The following is a 21,155-nucleotide window of genomic DNA, read 5'->3' as shown; positions in this document are numbered from 1 at the left end:
AAGGATCCAGTGGAATAGAAAGGGAAAAGGTTAGAGAGGTGAGAGGAGAAACAAGACATTTTAGTGTTTCTGAAACTAAGGAAAGAGTGGCCAACTATGTCAAAAGCAGTAGGGAAATCAAGGATAATGAGGAATTTCCCCCCTCAATTTCCAATATTTTGCCACAACAAAAAGGGATGCTATGAATATTTTTGCATATGTAGGTCCTTTTCCCTTTTTTATGATATCTTTGGGATACAGACCTAGTAGTGGTATTGCTGGATCAAAGGGTAGGCACAGGATGCCTGCCCTTTGAGCATGGCTCCAAATTGCTCTCTGGAATGGCTGGATCAGTTCACAACTCTACCAACAGTGCATTAGTGTCCTGGATGAGGAATTTTTAAAAAGTATTTGAGTTTAGTGTTCAGTTGTAGGTGACATTTAAGAGACAAGTCTCAATATAGTGGCATGAAGACAGGTGCCAGATTGTAAAAGCTGAGGAGAAAGGTGTAGTGAAAAAGTGAGGGCATTGGCCAAAGAGAGCCTTTTCAAGAATCCAATCCAGTTGAATAAGTATTTATTAAACATGTTCTATGTGCTAGGTACTGGGGATACTAAGAAAGTAAAAAAAAAAAACAGCCCCTGCCCTCAATGAACTACTGGGAGGATACAGCAAACAAACACATATATGGAGATCTTCTTTGTGTAAAGGGATTTTGGTCTTGGGAGCCCAGTCAATTTGAGGAGTCTCTGTAATCAACTTGATGAGATTATAGGGTGTGGACCTTTGTTGTCAGGTAGCTAGATGGCACAGTGGATAGAGTCTTGCATTTCAGGTCAGAAAGACCCAAGTTTGAATCTTGCCTCACTTACTAGTTGTGTGACCCTGGGCAATTCACTTAACATTCCTCAGCTTCAATTTCCTTAACTGTACAGAAGAGATAATAATAGATCCAACTTGCTAGGGTTCTTGAGGATTAAATGAGTTAATATAAAGTATTTCTAAACCTTAAAGCTCAATAAAAATCTAGCTATTATCACCTCCCCAAGACAAGGGACACTGAAATTCTAGCATTCTGTATCTCTCCAAACTTTTTAAGCTAGGCTCCTAGAAGAAGTTATTTACTCTCATTATGTCTAATTCTTCTCACTTACTTTTCTACCCTTTACAAAATCACTTATCTGGTCATTCAAATGAAGTGATCTCCAAAGTTATCAATGATCTCTTAATTCCTAAAAAAGATGAACTTTCCTCAGTTCTTATTCTTCTTGACTTTGTCATTGCATTTTACATTGTTGATTCTCTTTCTGGCTACATCCAGAGAAAGAACTGATAAATAGAAGTATGTATAGAATAATTTTACATATAAACATACCTATTTGTATCTAATGGTGGCCATTAGGATGGGGGTGGGGGAAGGAAAAAAATTACATGATAATTTTGTTGTATATTTAAAAGGAGTAGCAAGTTGCATGTAGTAGATTTGCAGTTTCATGTGCAATCATCTTTTTTTTTAATTTATTATTCTATGTTATGCTTACTATATTTGCAAATGACACAAAGCTGGAAGGGATGGTTAACATACCAGATGACAAAGTCGGAATCCCAAAAGATTCCACAGATTACAACATTGTGCTTAAATTTAATGGAGATAAATATCAAGTTGTATATTTTGATTAAATAAAACCAACTTCAGAAGTATAAGATGGGGCTAATGTTTGCTACAGATCAGTTCATCTGAGAAGACTGAAGACTTTTAGTGCACTGCAAGTTCAATAATAGTCAACAGTGTGTCACCAGCAAGAATATTTAGTATATAGCAGAGGGAAGCAGGGCTTCAGCCCAGGATAGCCTGGATGGTCGCTGGGTGAGGTCTATCTCGCACAGAGCTGGGAGCGGAGCCCAGTGTGGGCTGCACCTGGACCAACCAAACCAGGAGCTGGGCAGAACAGGCCCTAGCACCCTGAATCAGTGAGCTGTGGCAGTTACCAGACTTCTCAACCCACAAACACCAAAGACAACAGAGAAGGTTAGTGGGAAAAGCTTCGGGGAGTGAAAGGAGTTCCGGTTTGGCCACAGCCCTGGGGGCAGTGGAGGTGGTGCAGCTGCAGAACTACAGCTGCAGGTGCTTCTGGCCCCAGGCCCACCTGGTGGGAGGAATTAAGTGGCAGATCAGAGCAGGAGTGCAGAGCCTACTTAAGATCTGAGTCAGGTCCCGGTTGGCAGTTCCTGGGGAAGGAGGAGTGCTGGTGTGGCAGAACTGGCTGTATAGAAATAGCTCTGAAAACAATAGCACATGCCCTCAAGCTTGGAACAAGGTACTCTTTACTCTACAAGCAGTCATACCCTGACAAAAAACTCAAAGGTCAAGTAAGTTGGCTGGGAACATGGCCAGGCAGTGAAAACGCACTCAGATTCAGACTCAGACTTTGGAATCTTTCTTTGGTGACAAAGAAGACCAAAACACACAGCAAGAAGAAATCAACAAAGTCAAAGAGCCTACATCAAAAGCCTCCAAGAAAAACATGAACTGGTCTCAGGCCATGGAAGAGCTCAAAAAGGATTTGGAAAAGCAAGTTAGAAAAGTAGAGGAAAAATTGGGACGAGAAATGAGAATGATGCGAGAAAACCATGAAAAACAAGTCAATGACTTGCTCAAGGAGACCCAAAAAATCCCTGAAGAAAACAACACCTTAAAAAATAGACTAACTCAAATGGCAAAAGAGCTCCAAAAAGCCAATGAAGAAAAGAATGCCTTGAAAGGCAGAATTACCCAAATGGAAAAGGAGATCCAAAATACCACTGAAGAAAATACTGCCTTAAAAATTAGATTGGAGCAAGTGGAAGCTAATGACTTTATGAGAAATCAAGATATTATAAAACAGAACCAAAGGAATGAAAAAGTGGAAGACAATGTGAAGTATCTCACTGGAAAAACCACTGACCCGGAAAATAGATCCAGGAGAAATAATTTAAAAATCACTGGACTCCCTGAAAGCCATGATCAAAAGAAGAGCCTAGATATCATCTTTCAAGAAATTATCAAGGAGAACTGCCCTGATATTCTACAGCCAGAGGGTAAAATAGAAATTGAAAGAATCCACAGATCACCTCCTGAAAAAGATCCCAAAAAGAAAACTCCTAGGAATATTGTTGCCAAATTCCAGAGCTCCCAGATCAAGGAGAAAATACTGCAAGCAGCCAGAAAGAAACAATTTGAGTATTGTAGAAACACAATTAGGATAATACAAGATAACACCAAGAATCACCTACCCAGCAAAACTGAGTATCATGCTCCAAGGCAAAATATGGATTTTCAATAAAATAGAGGACTTTCAAGCTTTCTCAGTGAAAAGACCAGAGCTGAACAGAAAGTTTGACTTTCAAACAAATCAAGAGAAGCATGAAAAAGTAAACAAGAAAAAGAAATCACAAGGGACTTACTAAAGTTGAACTGTTTTATTTACATTCCTACATGGAAAGGTGATATGTATGATTCATGAGACCTCAGTATTAGGGTAGCTGAAGGGAATATGCATATATATATATGTGTGTGTATGTGTATGTATGTATGTGTGTGTGTGTATATATATATAGACACAGGGCACAGGGTGAGTTGAATATGAAGGGATGATATCTAAAAAAATAAAATCAAATTAAGGGATGAGAGAGGAATATATTGAGAGAGGGAGAAAGGGAGAGATAGAATGGGGTAAATTATCTCACATAAAAGTGGCAAGAAAAAGCAGTTCTGTAGGAAGGGAAAAGGGGGCAGGTGGGGGGAATGAGTGGATCTTGCTCTCATTGGATTTGACCTGAGGAGGGAATACCATACACACTCAATTGGGTATCTTACCACACAGGAAAGAAGGAAGAAGAAGATTAAAAAGGGGGGATGATAGAAGGGAAGGCAGATAGGGGGAAGAGGTAATCAAAAACAAACACTTTCGAAAAGGGGACAGGGTCAAGGGAGAAAATTCAATAAAGGGGGATAGGTTAGGAAGGACCAAAATATAGTTAGTCTTTCACAACATGAGTATTGTGGAAGGGTTTTACATAATGATGCACATGTGGCCTATGTTGAATTGCTTGCCTTCTTAGGGAGGGAGGATGGGTGGGAAGGGAAGAGGGGAGAGAATTTGGAACTCAAAGTTTTAAAAACAGATGTTCAAAAACAAAAAAAAGTTTCTGTATGCAACTAGGAAGTAAGATACACAGGCAACGGGGTGTAGAAATTTGTCTTGCCCTACAAGAAAGGAAGGGAAAAGGGGATGGGAGGGGAGTGGGGTGACAGAAGGGAGGGCTGACTGGGGAACAGGGCAACCAGAATATACGCCATCTTGGAGTGGGGGGGAGGGTAGAAATGGGGAGAAAATTTGTAATTCAAACTCTTGTGAAAATCAATGCTGAAAACTAAATATATTAAACAAATAAATTAAAAAAAAGAATATTTAGTATAGTAGTCAGAAAATTTAGCGCAAACTTAGGATAGATTGGGAGCTGTAGAATGTTTAGGTCTAGGGAGGTGATAGTTACAATGTACTCTGCCCTGGTCAGACCACAACTAGAGAGTTCTGTCCTAGGCTCCACATTTTGGAAGGACATTGATGGAATACGGAATACCCAGAGGAGGGTGATCAGAACAATGAAGGACCTCAATATCGAGACAATAAGAGAACTGGTTGACAGTGCTGGAGATATTCTTTCTGGAGGAGAGAATATTTATGAATAGATGTCATAAAGGTCTTCAAGTATTTGAAGGTTAATCTGACAAGAATAGCAGATAGTTATTTGGCTCATGGAGTCATCATCAAGAGGTCAGCTCTTCTACAGAAGAGGACAGGGTTAAAGGTCGAAGCTGAGTTAGGATTCACTAAAATCTCTGGTAGCATCAGGGAGAAGAAAATAAGTGGATTTCAAGTAAGCAGGCTGGGGTCTTCATCCAAGGATTCAGACCCAGGCGGGGGAACAGGAAGGGGATGGATTTTGGATGGGGGGATTAGGGAGAGCACCCTAGAGTCTAGCAAAGCTTGGCTAACTCCAAAGCACAAAATAGCAGAGTTGTGGCCACTGATCATTTTAACCTTCACAAAATTTCTTGCATCTGCCCCCTTCTCATGTGGCCATTAACCTAGTACAAGTAGCAATTTTTGTTATTGTTCTGTCATATCTGACTCTTTGTGACCCCATTTGGAGTTTTCTTGGCAAAGATACTGGAGTGGTTTGTCATTTCCTTCTCCAGATGAGAAACTAAGGCAAACAAGGTTAAGTGACTTGTCCAGGGTCACAGAGCTAATAAGTGTCTGAGGCTAGATTTGATCTCAGGAAGATGAGTGCCCCTGACTTCAGGCCCAGCACTCTATCCACTGCACTACCAAGTAGTCCCATCTTTAAGTGCTCCTTCACATAGTTGCCAAAGTAATTTTTCTTAAAGTGCAGTTCCAATTATGCATGTCATTCCCCAGCTCAATAACCTCCAGTGGCTCCCTACTGAATTTGGGATCAAATGTAAACTCCTCTGTTTAACAACTGACCCCAACATATCTTTGAGGCCTTTTTATAGATGACTTTCTTTCACACACTCTGCAGTCCAGCCACGTTGGCTTTCTAGTTGTTCCTTATAGACAAAATTCTATCTCTTGTCCCTTATGCTCTGAATTCCCTCTCTCCTCATTTCCACCCCTTAGAATCCATTGTTTCCTTCAAAACTATATTTAAATTCTACCTTCTCCATGAAGCCTTTACTGATCCCTTAGCTGCTTGTGCCCTGTCCTTCAACCATTATCTTGTATTTATCTTGTATATATTTTGTATTTTCTTACATATATTGATGTTGTCTCACCCTAGATCAAAGGTAAACTTCTTAAAGGCAGCTATTGTTTCATTTTTTCTTTGTAGCACCAGCATGTACCATAATACCTGGGATATACTAACTTATAGCGGCTTTCTGTCTTGCTCTTACATAACCTGGTGAGTTTGGGTAGACAAGTGTTGGCAGGTGTGTGCTGGCAGCCAGAGAGATATATAGCTACCAATGTGGTTGGAGCTGTTAAATATAGCAGAGGCTAGGCTAACTTTATTTATTTATTTACTTATTCATCCACTCTTTCATTTGATTATTTACTCATGTATTTGTTAACTAATCAACCATAAGTCAGCTTATCTATCTAGCCGTTAGGCTGATTCATTAGTTTTTCTGTTAGTCTTTTGGCCTGTCTGGTTATGTTTGAACCTGTAATTTCACTGGTATAGGGAATGGAATCCTTGGTGAAGAAACTCCCTATACCAAAACAGGCTGTGACCTTCTAGTATTAAAGAATTTCCCTGAGTACTGAGATATGAAGCAGCTTGCCCAAGGTCATGCAGTCAGTATGTGTCAGAGGCAAGAGATGAACCAGGTCCCTGTGACTTCAAGGCCAACTTTCTATCTACTGCCCCTCTCTGGCTAATTTTGAGGCTGAGCTGGCTAGTAGCCTCTGTAGACTTCTTTTCGGGTAACTTGAATGAAAGAATGAGTGAATGGGTGAATGAATAAATGAGTCAATGAATGAAAAAGCACTTCTTAAATACCTACTGTGTGCCAGACCCTCTGGATATAAGTCTGAGACAGTCTACATGCTAGGAGCTAATAGTCTAAAGTAGGAAACAATACAGAGTAAAAGCAGTGTCTAGGGAAAGAGGTTTTGGTCTAGGGAGTCACAGGAATGGTGAGTTGAGCCTATAGAAATTAATTGCAATGCCCCTTCTAGTCACAATGGTACTATTGGTTTGGTTTCTATCTTCAAAGCAAAAGGTGGGAAAAATAATGTATGTAGTGGCAGGATGGATGGCAAAATGTCCCGGATTAACGATCATGACTGAAGTCTGGGGCTGGCTGATATGATGGGCTAGATAATTTACATTCACTTATTCAACAATCAGGACATCTCATCCTGAATCGATGAGCTCCTCTAGGCCTGGTCTCTGAAGGTCTGTTCCAGAGAATCCTTTTCCATATAAAGATAGGGTAACTGTATCAGGACTCATGGCAAAATGTCTTAGGTTGGATTTAAAATATAATCTGAGACTTGAAAGATACAGGGATCAGTTTGAGTTTGCACTCACTCTTCTCTTTGAGAAGGCAGATCATTTTTCTTTCCCAAATTTCTCATTATGAATATCCATTCTCTTCTTTTTTACTTCTAGCTTAGAGGAAAATATATTTATTTTTCTTTAGGGCTAATTTATTTACTTGTGTTCCTTGATTCTATTCCCATCTCTTTTAGGACCTTATCCTAGCTATTGCTGTCATATACTTTTTTTCTTTGGAGGGGGAAAGGCAGGGCTATTGGGGTTAAGTGACTTGCCCAGTGTCACACAGCTAGTAAGTATGTCAAGTATCTGAAGCTGGATTTGAACTCAGGTCCTCCTGACTCCAGGGCCAGTGCTTTACTCACTGAGCCACCTAGCTGGCCCACTGTCACATACTTTTAATCTCTCCCTTTTTGCTGTCACTTTCCTATATACTACAAAACAAAAAAGACAAGGATCAGATATCTCTAATTCTTAAAAAAGTCTTCTAGGGTATCTACTTATTATTCCATTTTCTTCTTGCTCTTATTGCTAAATATCTTGAAAAATTTACCTTTATCCAATGCTTCTACTCCCTTCCCACTCACCTCAGTATCTTGTAATATGTCATTCCTTTACCTCTCTACTAATACAGTTCTCTCAGACTGACAACTTCATAATCAACAAATCCTATGGAATTTTTTTTTGGGGGGAGCATCTACCTTGACCGTTAGACTGCCTTTCACATTGCTAATGATTTTCTCCTTCCTATGACATGCTCTCATGACTTCTGACATAAAGAGATATCCAAGAGAATGGGAAAGGGCTCAGAAGATGTCAAGTGTAGCTAACCTTGTCATCACGGTCCAAACTCTTTGGTGTTTTCTGAGTATGAGACTTTAAGTAGCCCACTTTATAGCCTGATGCACAAACCTTCACCAAAGACAACCATGACACAGGTGTGATAGGAGCTTGGCAATCACTACAAGACAGTAGTCATCCCCAACGCATCACTGAGAGTAGGAACATGACAAAGTTTTCAAAGCTGTTATGGTTAGGGCTGGAGTCTCTTTATGCATTCCTAACTATTCACAGATTTCTTAAGTGGGGGAAGGGTGCTGTGAAAGAAAGTGAGCTGTGAGTGAGCCATGGAATAACTAGAAAAAGGTCCCCAGTGATAAAATCCTTGTTTAAAATATGTGGGGAACCTTTTTGGAATAAAGAGAAGGTTCTTAATGATCCTGTGGTATTAGCATGATATATGTTTGAGGAAAGCAGAAATACACCATTAAAAAATCTACAGAGTATTGCTACATATTGCCAAACAGGGTATTGCTAAAACAAGGAAAGTGAGAATAGTAGACAAGTAGAGGAAGAGATAGATGAGAATGTTCCTTGAAGTTAGAGGACCTTTTAATGGATTTGTTATTTACTTAGGCAGTCAATGTGAGTGGAGGTAGAGACTAATAGGTTAGAGGTAAAAAACATTCCCTTTGACCTAGAGGCGTCTTCTCTGCAGAATGCCTTAAAGCTTATAGAAATTAGAATTATAAAACTGGAAAATAAATGTGAGTGGATAAAAGAATGAGTGAGGATTAGAGCCAGACTTAAAGGAATCTCAGACCTACCCTGTTACTTCCTCCCCCCCTCCCCCATGCCACTTTTCATGGAATGACTTCAGCTATCTGGGAGTCATAGGATGGGTGGGCTTTTAAAATTAAAAAATTGGAATGGTTAAAATAGAAATTTATATGGTATGTAGTAAGGTTGTGGTCCAATGGGGTGATTAGAGCATTTGTCAGTTGCAGAGTTCTATCCAAGGGGAGATCTTACAAATCTTATGCTCTTGCAAAATCACTTCAGTCAACTCAGGCCCCAAATGGAGATTGCTCTTTATCCCTTTAAAAATTCTGCACATGTAGCGCCATAAAGATAAATTCCTTCTATGTCAAAGGTTTTTAACCTTTTTTTTGCATCATGGCTCACTTTGGCAGTATGGACCCCTTTTTGGAATAATGTTTTTAAATACATAAAGTAAGGTACATAGGATTACAAAGAAAACCAATTTTTAATGAAATAGTTATAGAAATTTTTTTTTTAAAAAAAGGTCAGGGACCTCAGGTTAAGAAACTCTGTTCTATAGTCAGTTTTCCAAAAGTGAATAGTAGTGAAAGTAGTGAAATTTTAAAATCAACCCACCTCCCCATAGCCTTCTGTTCCTTATGCCCATCCAGCTTTAAGTGCAATTAGATCCAGTCTCTGGGGGCAGAGCTGCACCAGAATGGACCAGGCCTTAGCTATGATTCTTTTAAGACTAGAGCACTCTATGTGCCTGGGCTTACCAATTGGTGAAGTTTGAATGGGAGACTAATATAGTCCTAGTAGCTAGGGGTAAATAGGGATGTCTGAAAACTGGTTGGGGGTGGGGTGGAGCCAAGATGGCAGCTGGAAAACAGGTCCCTCCAAACACCTGTAAAAAACAGCTCTGAACAAATTCTAGAGCTGCAGAACCCAAGAAAGAGCAGAGAGAAGCAGGGTTCCAGCCCAGGACAGCCTGGATGGTCGCTGGGAAGGGTCTATCCCACAGAGGTGGGAGTGGAGTGGAGCAGAGCCCAGTGTGGGCTGTGCCAGGACAGATCAGACCTGGAGTCAGCCGGCTGGGAAAAGGCCTTAGGGCTATCAATCGTTGAGCTGTGACATTTACCAGACTTCTCAACCCACAAACACCAAAGAGCAGGTTAGTAGGAAACTGCTGGATCGAGTTCAGAGTGGTCCAGCCACCAGCCCTGGGGGTGGTGGAGGAGGTGTGGCAGTGGTGGTGGCAGCAGCAGGAAGCTCCTGAGGTTGCTTCTAGAGCTCCAGCATCGGCTGCTTCCAGAGTCCCTGGATCACACAGTGGGAGGAATCTAGCAGTGGATCAGAGGTGGGAGTGCAAGGAGCACTGTGTGGGCACAAAGGCAGTTTCTCTTGCTGTGCCCTGCTTGGATCTGAATTGTGGTCCTGGTTGGCAGCTCTTGGGGGAGGAGGAGCACTGCTGTGACAGAGCCTGGGGTGACAGTGGAGTAGAAGTAGCTCTAAAAACAGCAGTGCTTGGACCCTAAAGCTTGGGACAAAGTACTCTCTACTCTACAAGCAGCGGTACCCTGACAAAAAGCTCAAGAATCAAGTAGTTGGCTGGGAATATGAACGGGCAGTGAAAACGAACTCAGACTCAAACTCAGACTCAAACTCAAACTCTAGATTCTTTTTTGGTGACAAAGAAGATAAAATCATACAGCCAGAAGAAGTCAACAAAGTCAAAGAGCCTACATCAAAAGCCTCCAAGAAAAATATGAATTGGGCTCAGACCATGGAAGAACTCAAAAAGAATTTGGAAAAGCAAGTAAGAGAAGTGGAGGAAAAATTGGGAAGAGAAGTGAGAGTGATGCAAGAAAACCATGAAAAACAAGCCAACAACTTGCTAAAGATGACCCAAAAAAGAAAATAACACCTTAAAGGATAGACTAATCCAAATGTCAAAAGAGCTTCAAAAAGCCAATGAGGAGAAGAATGCCTTGAAAGGCAGAATTACCCAAAAGGAAAAGAAGGTCCAAAAGACCACTGAAGAAAATACTGCCTTAAAAATTAGATTGGAGAAAGTGGAAGCTAGTGACTTTATGAGAAATCAAGGTATTATAAAACAGAACCAAAGGAATGAAAAAGTGGAAGACAATGTGAAGTATCTCATTGGAAAAACCACTGACCTGGAAAATAGATCCAGGAGAGATAATTTAAAAATTATTGGACTACCTGAAAGCCATGATCAAAAAAAGAGCCTAGATAACATCTTTCAAGAAATTATCAAGGAAAACTGCCCTGATATTCTAGAGCCAGAGGGTAAAATAGAAATTGAAAGAATCCACTGATCGCCTCCTGAAAAAGATCCCAAAAAGAAACCTCCTAGGAATATTGTCACCAAATTCCAGAGTTCCCAGGTCAAGGAGAAAATATTGCAAGCAGCCAGAAAGAAACAATTTGAGTATTGTGGAAACATAATCAGGATAACATAAGATCTAACAGCTTCTACATTAAGGGATCGAAGGGCTTGGAATATGATATTCAGGAGGTCAAAGGAACTAGAATTAAAACCAAGAATCACTTACCCAGCAAAACTGAGTATAATGCTCCAAGGCAAAATATGGATTTTCAATAAAATAGAGGACTTTCAAGCTTTCTCAATGAAAAGACCAAAGCTGAATAGAAAATTTAACTTTCAAATACAAGAATCAAAAAAAGCATGACAAGGTAAACAAGAAAGAGAAATCATATGGGACTTACTAAAGTTGAACTCTTATGTTTACATGCCTACATGGAAAGATGATGTGTGTAATTCATGAGACCTTTCTCAGTTTTAGGGTAGTTGAAGGGAATATATATATATATATATATATATATATATATATAGACAGAGGGCACAGGGTGAGTTGAATATGAAGGGATGATATCTAAAAAATAAAATCAAATTAAGGGGTGAGAGAGGAATATATTAAGAGAGAGAAAGGGAGAGACAGAATGTGGTAAATTATCTCACATAAAAGTGGCAAGAAAAAGCAGTTCTGTTGGAAGGGAAAAGGGGGCAGGTGAAGGGGAATGAGTGAATCTTGCTCTCATTGGAATTGACTTGAGGAGGAATAAACATATACACTCAATTGGGTATCTTACTCCACAGGAAAGTAAGGGGAAGGGGATAAAAAGGGTGGATGATAGAAGGGAGGGCAGATGGGGGAGGAAGTAATCAAAAGCAAACACTTTTGAAAAGGGACAGGGTCAAGGGAGAAAACTGAATAAAGGGAGATGGGATAGGATGGAAGGAGACACAGTTAGCCTTTCAAAACATGAGTATTGTGGAAGGGTTTTGCATAATGATTCACGTGTGACCTATGTTGAATTGCTTGCCTTCCTAGGGAGGGTGGGTGGGAAGGGAAGAGGGGGGAGAGTTTGGAACTCAAAGTTTTAAAAGCAGATGCTCAAAAAAAAGTTGTTTTTGCATGCAACTGGGAAATAAGATATACAGGCAATGGGGCATAGAAATCTATCTTGCCCTACAAGAAAGTAAGGGGAAAGGGGACAGAAGGGAGGTCTGACTGGGGAATGGGGCAATCAGAATATATGCCATCTTGGAGTGGGGGGAGGGTAGAAATGGGGAGAAAATTTGTAACTCAAAATCTTGTGGAAATCAATGCTGAAAACTAAAAAATATTAAATAATAAAATATGGAATTCAAAAAATAAATAAATGAATAAACAAATAAATAAATAATAAATAGGGATGTCCATTCAAATAGGCACTCTGTGTTAGATGGAAGGAGATATAATACCTACTACCATGTTAGGTTGTCAGAGAATGATACTACTCTTTCTTGAAAGGTGGTTTGCACCTGCTTTTTTTAAAATGTAAGAAGAGTACATAGGAATGTGATTGACGGTCTGTCTATATAGGGGTGTTAATAACATTGCAAGGAGAAATCCAGGATCAGGGTAGTAAAAGTTCTATTCTGCCATTAGGACACCTTTGAAAGCCTTTAAGATACAGCTCTGCTCTAACCTTCCTGCTCCTCCCGTTCAGCAAGCTCCTCTCACCACAGACTTCATGTGACTTAGGCTTCCCTGTGAGTTAAGCAGGTCACATGGGCCTATTAATGGATGGGAAAGATCTTCCCAGTAATCAAAAATACATTAACAATATAGGGTCCTACAGTAGCTTCATAGGGATATCCCACATCCTTGATCAGATGGAGGTAGATAGAAGAAATTTGGGTTTCAGTGATAGTAACTGACCAGGGGAAGTATATTGTGGGCATGACCAGGGTGAGTTCTTGGGAGTCACTACCCATATGGGTGCTTATGGTAGCTTCTATGCCAGTTATTGTGGGGATAGCTATTGTAGGAAGCTCCTGGAATTGCTTAAGCTATTACATGTAGTTCATATTAAACAACGTCAGGTGCTACATGTTGACCAATATTTCCTCCCTAGTAATGGAGATAGAAGCCGTGGTTGTAGTATTTATCTCCCCCTATAATAACTCTGTGTAGAAGGTATAAAAAGCAGATAGTATCTAGTAATTTACCAGAGATTTTGAGAAGATGCATAAAGTCACTACACCAATTGCTACAACTAATCTTGGCCTTTTTAGCATAGTAAAATGAATAGACTGGTCCCATGTGAACTATATGGGATTATTGATCTGACCTTCTTTGTTCCTGAGACCAACTGGGAGTAGTTTACATTTACTTGGGAAGGAGTTTTGAAACTCTGAAAATCCTTCCTTACACCATTATATTAATGATGTAATATTGACTGGGGTGGATCAGGTTACAGTAACAAAAGTTCTAGGTTAGATGGTAGCTTATATCAGAGACAAAGGGTGAGAGATTCTCCTTGATTTTCCCAAGAAAATTCAGGATCTAGTCCAGTTAATTTTTTAGGAATTTATTGTGTTTGGAGACTTCAGATGATTCCAGATGTATTTCATAATAAGTTATTGAAACTTGCTTCCCCTGATTTAAAAAGGAAGTCAACAGGCTTGTTATGCTCTTCTTTAAGAAGCCACATTCCTCATGTGGATAGTTTGATGGCCTGTATTTACTGAATTACTGCCTCTTTTTGCTGGGGATCAGAATAAGTTATAACTTGGAATCTATCACCCAGCCAACCAATCAATCAAGTATTTATTGAGTGCCTACTATTGCCGGGTACTGTACTAGATACTGGGGATATAAATCCAAAGAATGAAACAATCTCTAGTCATAAGAAGCTTATATGGGGGAGGCAACGAACATTTCCTAAACAGACACAGCATAACAATAAAGTAAATAAATACAAATGTATACACAGTAGTTTGTATTATATATATATATATATGTATGTATAAGTATATGTATGCATAGTATATAAAATACAAGGTAATTCAGGGGACATTAGCAGGCGGGGGATTAAGAGAGGCTTCATGTAGAAGATGATTGAGCTGTATCTTAAAAGAGCTGGACTCTATGAGGTAGAGGTAAGTAGAAAATTCTTTCCAGGCAAGGCCAGTTCAAAGACATGGAGACAGGAAACAGAATACAGAGATGAGGCCAGTTTGGTTGGATCACAGAACGAGGGAGAGAGTAATATACAATGAGCCTGAGAAGACAGGCTGAGGCGAGTTAGAGGAAAGAGTGTCCAGGAATGGACGGTGGTCAACAGTGTCCAATGAAGTAGTAGGCAGAGAAGGTTGAGGCCTGAGAAAAGACCATCAAATTGGGCAATTGAAAATAGGCTGCCCAGCAACCTCTCACCTTGAGCCCTTGTCATTCTGTGGGACCTATATTCTTGGAGGTTTCTGTTCACAGGAACCAGACCGAATGTACTTTTCTCCAGGTACAAAGGAGTGGCTAGACCAAATTAGAGTTGGACTTTTGGAACTGTAGGTTCCCTGAACTGGCCATTCATTACAATATGTGTAAGAAAAGTAGTCCCTTGTGTGTTACTGGGTCCTGGTTGTTGTTGAATAGACAGAAAGGGTCACACTGTTACCAAAGTTGGCATGTATTAGTTTTGTAATGCAGGATTAAAAGCTTTTTGGGGGTCAGGACCAATGGAAGAAATTTGCTGGTGCCTTTGACTGCACACAGCTGTTTGTGGGGCATGTTAGTCCCTACTAGAAGCATCATACACCTACTCCTGAACTGAATAATCAGGTTGATGCTCTCCCAAGAACAACAAAGATTAGAGATTAGCTCCATCATTAATCTGGACATGGCAACTGTGATGCCAGGTTGTGTTGGGAACAGGACCCCAAGACTAAAATGCTGTAGTCCCTTCTGTTCAATGATGCTCTTCATGCCAATTGGGTATGATCCCAAGTAGGGATTCTTGACCTGCTTCTGATTGGTAAATAAATTATGTTGGCATTACTAACTGAAGGGCAAGAAGTTTCCCCGACTGAAGGTGATAGTTGTTCAGGATATGGGATTGAAGTGCCAATTAAGTCTGTTAGTGAGACAGCCACTATAGAGGCCTTTACAGAATTTTTCCTTTTTCTGTATGAATCTACTTGTACCATTGCCTCTGATCAAAGTATCCATTTTACTGGGAAGTAGTTTCCAAAGTGGGCCCAAGGTTATTATATTTACTGAATTTTCCACCTTCCATACCATCCCCATGCAGCTGATATTATGGAGCAACGAAATGGACTTAAGACAGCAGTTTTATCATGATACCTCTGAATATCAGAGTTAGGTGTACAATCTGTGAGAGGCTGGGTATCTGATAAATCAGTAGACACTGAAAAAAGGAGAGGGTTTTCCGTGCTAGAAGTTTCATGAATCCAAGTTTTCAGGACTTTTCTCATCAGAATGGACTATTGTTGTATGTTGTCCAAGTTTGCCCCCTCTAACCCTTTCTACTTCCATCATCTGTGCCAATTCACCTTTTCAAAGTTTTTGTCCCCATATAGGATTGTGTATAACCCATGGAAATGATTCAAAACTCCTTAATTGACAGGTTTCTTCCCTTCCCCCCGACTTTGGATGTCTTCTTTAAAGAATGGGTTTGGGGGACCAAGGGTGGAAGTATTGGAAGGGGTTTTATTTTTTAATGATATGGGGGAATTGAAATTGTCTTTTTTCAAACTATGACAATGGGGAGTTTATGTGGAAAAAGGGGATCCTTTATTTAGCTTACCTGGTAGTTATAATTTTGAGTCTCTAGATCAGGGATTCTTAGCTAGATTTCAGAGAATCCATAAACCTGGGGCGGGGGTGGGGAGGAAATTCCATCTTTATTTCAATAGTTTCCTTCATAATCGTATGTATTGTATTTTGTGCATTTCAAAATATTCTAAGAAGGGGTCCATAGGTTTCATCAGATTGCCAAAGGGGTCCAATGCACATTAAAAATGGTTAAGGTCCCTGCCCTAGATGAAATTGAAGGGAAGTTTTCATCCAATTCCTCCAGAAAAGAATGGGGTAGTCCTTTAATAGTGGCCTCCAAAAGGGCCAGATTTTGTTATCATCCTTCTGATGGGGTTCTTAGTGAAGGGGAGGTTTTGGCTGGTGGGCCAAGGAGCAACTTAAGCCACAGTACGAGTTGCATAAAAGAAGTCCTCTTAGCTATTTTAATTCAGTTCACCCAGATCTGTGACAGTGTTGGAAGAATCATTCTTTTATTCAGTGGAATGGATGTTCTGATGCTGATCCTGGCTATCATGATTGTTTTTATTTCTCAAGACATTTTGTGAACTGCACTGATATCACTCCCTTGGTATTTCAAGAAGATTGTATATATTGTTTTATGTTTTTATTTGTATTAAGATCCTCCCCCAGTTGCTAAAGCTGTTTTAAGATTGCTGTAGTGGTGGATTATCCTCAACAGAATTTTAGGACCTTGTCATGAAAGGGTGGGATTTGGTAGGTCTGACCCACCTAACTGTTGAGAATGGAAGTAGGTGTACAGTCCTGTATGTGTGGCCACAACTCAATTCTCTTCCCCTTTCCCCTCCCCTTGCTCTCCTCACTCCTACCAACTCTTACCCTTTTGTACAGCACTGCTGCTGCTAACAATAATAATAATAAAAATAATAAAAAAATAATAATAGAGGATTGAAGCATAAAGAAGCTCAGCCCAGAGAAGAGACTGGTATTTCACCTTAGCTGTTTGTTGCCCACCAAGGGAATACTTTCATGTTCCAGTTGCTATGGTGACTATCGAGGGAGTATTTTATTTCTTTTTAACTTTGGAATTGTGTTCTTTTTAATCCTTTCTTAGTAAAGGTGATTTTAATTCTGTGTTGTGCTCCACAAGGACTTATTATATTTTAAACCTTGAGCCTGCTTGGGGCATGGTCTACCATAATGGGAGCACTAAACCAGACATGCAAGGAAAGCCACTGAAGAATAATGCTGCCCTCTCTCTCCTCCTTTCTCCCCCTCCTCCCAGCCCTGAGCCACACTGCTACGTCATGAAGACATCTGACCCAGTTCTTTTGCTCTTTTTTGCTGTCATTACACACAGCTCTCTTGTTTCATTAGAACCGGCCAACCTAAACACCAGCCAGGACATTTGGTATTGGGGGAATGATATATTTAAAAAAAAAAAGAACTGGAAGGGGTGGCTTCTCCTTGCTTTTATTTACTGCCTATAGGCAGCTTCAATGGAGAAAAAGGCTGAATGGTGCTTTTGTTAGGGCTTCTGAAAACTGCAGCCTTCTTGTCATGTATTTCAGGTTTACTGCCTCCCTGATTGTGCTAACACTCTCCATGCCTGGTTTCAAAACGCCAAATTCTCTTGGCTCTTCTCCTGCTTCTCTATCTGATCAGTGTTTCTTTCACTCACTCACTCCTTCTTCTTCTTCTTCTTCTTCTTCTTCTTCTTCTTCTTCTTCTTCTTCTTCTTCTTCTTCTTCTTCTTCTTCTTCTTCCTCCTCCTCCTCCTCTTCTTCTTCCTTTTCTTCTTCTTCTTCCTAATCCCTTTTGGTGCTTACCAATTCTTCTATTGACTTTTGCACAGATTACTTCCAATACTCTAGCCTTGACTTCTCTCTGAGGGTCTAGACCTGCGTCTTCACTTGTTTATACAATTTCTTTGGCTTTCCCACTGGCATCTCCAACTTAACATGTCCAAAAGTAAGCCTCCTATATTTCTGCAAGAAGCTGCTCCTTCATTTTATCTTCTTCTAGTTGTTGTTCATCCTTTTTGAAGAGGACCAGTGACATCACAGGTGACATCTTGACCTGTGTGTGAATCGGATTTAAGTGAGGCAGAGTTGCACAAAGGCATCAGCCTCAGTCTCTCTTCCTGAGTCATCAAAGTCTAATTGTAAGGCAAAAGTCAAGATGACTGACTGGTGATAGCCCAGAATGCAGTAGATACAGTACATGCCCTTGGTGTCTTTGATGTCTGACCAAGCTTTAAGTGCTCTGCAGTGCCTGCTTCAGCTACCTTCATAGACCTTGGAACAAAGTGTTCTCATCTGCCCATTCTGCCCGGGAAAGTCTTCACATGCTTGACGTGGTATCTCCAACAATAGAATCGCCATTTATTCAATCCCTGATTTAAAAGCCTTGGGGCTATCTTTGACTCTTCCATCTTTCTCATGCCCAAATCCAATCAGTTGAAAAAATCTCATTCTTTCTCCTCCACAGCATCTTTCACATCCTTTCCCTGTTACACTCTGGTACAGGGCTTCATCATCACCTATATGGATTATTGGGGTGGTCTTCTTTGTTCCTCTTACTTTTTCGCTTCTCTGATTCATCCTTCCCACCATTGTCTTGCTCTATAACCATTCTATTATTGAATGTGGTGACTTTCAATATACTTTCTTTATGGGGGGGAGGGTAAGGTGCCCTCAAGGTTAAGTGACTTGCCTAGGGTCACACAGCTAGTGAGTGTCTGAGGCTGGATTTGAACTCAGGTCCTCCTGACTCCAGGGTTGGTGCTTTATCCACTGCACCACCTAGTTTGCCCCTCAATATACTTTCACCTTCATTGAAAATTCATTTGAGATTTGAAGCTGATGTCTATTTGCATGAAACTTGATTTATAATTTTTACTACTCAAGATAAATCACCCAGCACTTGCTTGCTTTCAATTCCTCTCCTCTGACTCTTTCCTGAAACCTCTGCAAGCTGGCTTCTGACTTTATCACTCAAGCGAAACTGCTCTCTCCAGTTACCAGTGCTTGCTTAATTGCCAAATCTGATAGCCTTTTTCTCAGTCTTCATCCTTCTCAATTTATCTACTGCATTTGACACTGTTTACCAGCCTCTCCTCCTAGATACTCTCTCCTCTCTGGGTTTTCATCATACAACATGCTCTCTCCTGGTTCTCCTTCTACCTGTTTGACTAGTCTTTCTCTGTCTCCTTTGTTGGCTCATCATCCACATCATACTCCCTAGCTGTGTGGCTTAATAAATTCTTCTTTATTGATAGAAAATTGTTTCCCATAGGAATCATATGATTATAGAATTTAGGGAATTCTAGAAGGGACCTTAAACTTCACCCAGGCCAACCCCTCATTCACATTAATGAAGAAAATACTAGGGCCTACAGGTGTGTAATGATTTGCTGAAGATCACACAGTGGGAGCAGAGCCATCTTGAATCCAGGTCCTACATGCAAGCCATTGTAGCATCACTTTCCATTCATCCGAATGTTTCTTAAGGAAGGGCTGTGTTTGAAACCTGCAAAATTGGGGGCAATTTGAATATTTTTGGTTTCACAAGAGGCAAAAATTCAGCATGACTGAATAGCACAAACAGGATAGAATTTGTCTTAATTGTTCTCACTGGAAGTCTATGAATTTATCTTTGGTAAAGAGCAATGTTAAACACAGTGAGGCCTGAGATACAGGCTTTTAGGGGCTTTATTTCCTTTACTTTTACTTCTCAGTTTCGCTTATGTTTGCTAGATTTATTCAAGGAAATAGGAAAAGAGGCTTTTGATTAAGAACAGTAGACATTTGGGGATAGAGGAATCTTACACTGAAAGCATAATATGTCAATGATTACATATTATGATATAAGAATATTCACTGAGAAATGTCACATATAATCTGGTATTTACCAATCTGGAGTTACCAAGGGGAAATATATACAATTTATAAGCCACCATGACTTAGAAAAATAAATCACCAGCTGTCTCAGTAAACCCCACCCAAATTCAGCTATACGAAGTTTCTCTTCCTGTTTTGTTTTTCTCCCCCAACTCTCCAGTAAATATGGATTTAGCATTTGGAACAAGGCTAATACTATTGACAGAGAAAACAGCACGGTCCTTGCCCTTGGTTGGAATGGTGCCTATAGTGCAGATGGGTAGGAATAAAAACCTCATTCTCTACTTAGTAAGCAGCTGTCACTCAAATAACATAGGAGAAAACGTTTAATATTCCCAGTTTACCGCTTCTTTTCTCTCAAGCCCTCTGAGGCTGAATCATCAAAATACTGCACCAAAACCAAACATGGCGCAGAGCCTACACAGTCCAAAAAGGGCATAACCTTGTAGCTTGAGCGACCCTTCACAGTATCCTGTTCCCTTCTTTTGCATGACAGCTGAGGGCATATTTATCAGTCCCTTCTCTCTTTGCTCTTAGGTGTGAAATCCTGTGTGAAAGAAGCTGTCTTTATCCTACTATTCCACTATACCAGGCATGCCACAGAGTAAATGTCACCTGTGATGTGCATCACAGAACACCCTTGGGAGAGAAAGAGACTTCCAGCTACAGCTCTCTAGACCATTCTGCTGTCCTTTTTCATTTTGTTCAGTCTCCTTTTCTGCCCTTGACTGTGCTTCTGTTAGCTATCCGATATAAGAGAGACAATTATAAATCAAAAAATGCTTTGTTTATTGGTTTCTTTCCTGTTAGAACATTCATGGCTCATTCTTTTGGTTCTGCAGAAACACCTGTGAAAAGAGTACAAAAGCATACAGCAAGATATATGTGCCTAACCAGTAAGATTTAGTCAAAATAATCCTCCTGAAACAACTGCCCCCTTTTTTCCCTTGAAGGTAGGAATCAGATCAGTAAGGGACAGAGAAGAATCGATGATCAAAGGAATCATTTTATCCTTGAATTCATTCCTGCTTTCCTCCCCCATCATTAAAGTTTTGCAACCAGGCTTGGAGAGAAATTTCGACATGAAGTTGTGAGAGATGATTAGATTATGCCTTAAAAACAATCCAGTTTCCAGCATTCTGAAACAGTGGTGAAGATAGCTTTTTTTTTTGCAGGATTTTTTTTTCTCCCTTTCCTAGCCAAAATTGGTAATGATGCACCTAAGAGGAGACTGATTGGCTTTTCCCTCAGTGGTACAGTCAAATGACGCAATATGCTTTAGAGCAACATATAAATATGTGCTAGAAGCTCTTAGTTTGTTTACTCTTTAAATTTATTAGGCCTGATTTTTACATAAGACTTCTAATTTCCTTCATAACCTTGGCTCATCAGCTTGTGAGCATTTTCATGGTTGCTCCAAGTAAATCACAGACCCCAGGATGATGGATTCTCGTCTACAACAGGAACAAGCAGTTCTCTTTTGTTAATCAAGACCAAGGCTTAAACATGTTTTATTTCAGGACCCTGAGAGGTCTTTAATGCAATATATGA

This window comes from Trichosurus vulpecula, chromosome 4, assembly GCF_011100635.1.
Source record: "Trichosurus vulpecula isolate mTriVul1 chromosome 4, mTriVul1.pri, whole genome shotgun sequence".
NCBI classification, from domain to species: Eukaryota; Metazoa; Chordata; class Mammalia; order Diprotodontia; family Phalangeridae; genus Trichosurus; species Trichosurus vulpecula.
The sequence above is the reverse complement of the archived record's forward strand: the minus strand, read 5'-3'. Positions refer to the sequence as shown.